This window comes from Pinus tabuliformis, chromosome 5_1 (assembly GCF_031772625.1).
Source record: "Pinus tabuliformis cultivar Carrire ecotype Pingquan chromosome 5_1, CPIR1, whole genome shotgun sequence".
NCBI classification, from domain to species: domain Eukaryota; kingdom Viridiplantae; phylum Streptophyta; class Pinopsida; order Pinales; family Pinaceae; genus Pinus; species Pinus tabuliformis.
The window spans coordinates 223,791,609-223,794,816 of record NC_142305.1 but is presented as its reverse complement, the minus strand read 5'-3'; positions in this window follow the sequence as shown (position 1 = coordinate 223,794,816).

The following is a 3,208-nucleotide window of genomic DNA, read 5'->3' as shown; positions in this document are numbered from 1 at the left end:
CATAGCTTTCCAAAATGATACAAGAGTTCGTCCTTAACATGATAATCCAATTCTTCTACTTGTTTGTCGTGACTTAAAGTTGCATATACATAAAATCTATATCTTGAGCATACTGTTCAATGTAGCTTTCATGCAATACTGAATTATGCTTAAGTATAGTAGATGCATTTATGATTGGTCTGGACAACATATCTGCAACTTTATTGTGTATGCCCTTTTTATATATGATGACTAGATGAAACTGTTGTAGAAATCCCATCCACCTATAGTGTCTTGATTGCTGCAACTTAGTTTGGGAGTGTAAATATTGAAGTGGTTGATGATTAGTATGTATAACTGTCTCTTTGCCCATTAAGTAATGTTTCCACTTTTTCACACTCTGTACTAATGCATACAATTCTTTATCATATGTGGGATAGTTAACTACTGCAGAATTAAATGTCTCAGAATGATAACATATGGGTTTACCGTGCTGTATCAACACTGCTCCCATGGCATAGTCACTAGCATTCAGACCGGGCAGTGCTAGTACTGGTGCTGTACTAATATTTTCTTTTAAGGTGTCAAAGGCTTTCTATTGTTTGCCTCCCCACTGAAACACCTTGTTCAATCCTGTTAAAGCATGTAAGGGAGCTGCAATTAAGGAAAAGTTAGAAATAAACTTTCTCCAACACTGTGCTGCTCATAAGAAGCTTCTAACTTCTGTAGCAGATTTAGGTTTAGGCCAGTTTACAATCACTGCAACCTTAGAGGGATCTATCTTCAATTCACCGTCCCCTACAATATGACCCAAATAATTAAAAGATGTTTTGCCAAATTCACATTTTCAGAGCTTAACATAAAGATTTTATCCTTTCAAAACATCTAGAGTCTACTTGACATGCTTTAAATGTTCTTCCCATGTTTTACTGAATATAAGAATGTCATCCAAATATACAATGACAAAATCATCAAGAAAAGGTCTGAGTACATCATTCACTACTCTCATGAAAGTAGCAAGAGCATTAGTTAAGCCAAAAGGCATAACCAACCACTCATACAATCCCTACTTTGTTTTGAAAGTATTCTTCCTTGCATCTTGTTCTGCAACTCTAACCTGATGATAGCCACTATGCAAGTCCAACTTGGAAAAATAAATAGCTTCTTTTAACTGATCTAATAGATCATCTATGTGAGGGATAATGATTTTTTATCGTTATCTTATTCAGTGCTCGGTAATCAATGCACATTCTCTATGAGCCATCTTTCTTTCTCACCAAAACAATAGGAGGCCCACATGGTGATGTGCTAGGTCTTATGAACCCTTTCTTGAGCAACTCCTATACCTACTTCTTGATTTCTGCATTCTCTAAATCGAACAACTTGTACATTCCGATGTTAGGCAATGGAGCATCTTGCTACAAATTAATATCATGTACTATTTCCTTTTTGGGTGGCAGACCTTTAGGTTCTTGAAATAGTATATCATATTCTAAAACAACTTTTTCTAAATCAGCTTGCTATTTAGCATCATAGCCCTTAAACACATTGGTTTTATCAGGTTTCTTTTCCCTTACAACCATCAGTGAAAATTGTTTGCATGAATTTACAATTATTTTCATTTGCCCTGAGTTTATGAGAGTATAATTATTCTTGAGTTTATGAGCTCTTACAATATATTCGATTCCGTCTTTAACGAGTTGATACTTGTTCTCAGCTCTATAGAAAATAGCTTTCCTATCATACAAGTAAGGACTTCCTAAAACAATTCCACATATATCCAAAGGAACTATATCTAACTCAACCTCATCTACAAATGTTGACCCAAAAGAAAACTTAAGTTTACATTGTCTAGTCACTTGTAGCTTTGCCTTATCACATAACCAACCTAATGGATATGGTTTCTTGTGAGGTGTGGTTAGTAATCCCAAACTCTTTACAATTGCTTCAGAAATTAAATTTACTTGTGAGCCACTATCAAACAAAGTATTAATCTTTTCATGCTTGGAAATAACTCGAATATGAAAAAGCTCATGTCTTTTCCTCTCATTTTCTTCATTATCAGTAGATTGTGCAGAATTACTAGTAAATGCTTCAGAATTTTACCTTTTATACCTGTGGCTGCGATTATTGTTTCATCTCCTGAGTTTGACCCCAAATCCTTTTGAATAGCTGCAACGGTCTTCTTCTTTTTTCCCTCAAACTTCTTGGGTCTCAATTCCAGATGCAGGATCCAGAAGTGTTCATCATCATGCCCATCCTTCTTATAGTGAGTGCATGAAGATTTGGTCTTTTGTATAGTATTTGTCTTCCTCTCTTTCCATTTTTGTTTTCTCTTTTCTTTGATTTTTCTTGCAGTGGGTTTTGATGATCCCCCAACTTCTGGGTTCACATTCTTTCCTCTAGCCTCTAGATGTGTAGCCTGAACAAATACCTCATCTATGCTAGTGGGATTAAACATGAGAATAGTGTGCCTTAAGTAGCTATGTAGACCACCTATATACTTCAACAGAGTTTCAGGTGAGTCTAAAGAAATTCCTAGAATCAAAGCTCTTTTCCTAAATTCTTGAGTGTAGCTTTGTACACTTTGCCCTTTTAATTGGCGAAGAGTTTGCTAGCTCATCATGGCTTGCTGCATATAGGCTAGTGGATAGAATTTCTTTTTAATTGCAGAAACAAATTCACTCCAGACAAAAAGAATTTTACCATGCTTCTTCATGTCAGCTTGTGTCCTACCTTCCCACCATACCAAGGTAGTGCCTCCAAGGCGTAGGCTGGCCAGTTGAATCTTACTCTTGTCTGAATCAATGCTTTGCACTCTGCAATAAACATCAATCTGTCTAATCCAATTATCCAGCTTCTTTCAATTCAACTCTCCATCATATATCGACAAATCAAATTTAACATCTAATTTATTCAAAGATGTTTTCTTTTTATTTTCAAGGCTACTAGGAGGTGTGGGAAGTTTTTCTTCTTTCCATTTGCCTTTAGAGTGGTCATGGAGGAGAGATTCTTCTGCTCCTTTATCTCGTTTGGAGTTTGTTGAATCTTCTTCTCTACCTTTCTTAAATTCTCTACACATTTCCTCTACCATGGCTTTCATGGTCATGAAGCCATCCATGAACTGGGAGTCTGATTCCAAGGGGTTTTCTTCTTACATTTTCTTCTTAGGGTAGACTCTTCCAATTTCTGGGTTAGTTTCAACCAACTCTCCTTCTCCTAATTTAAG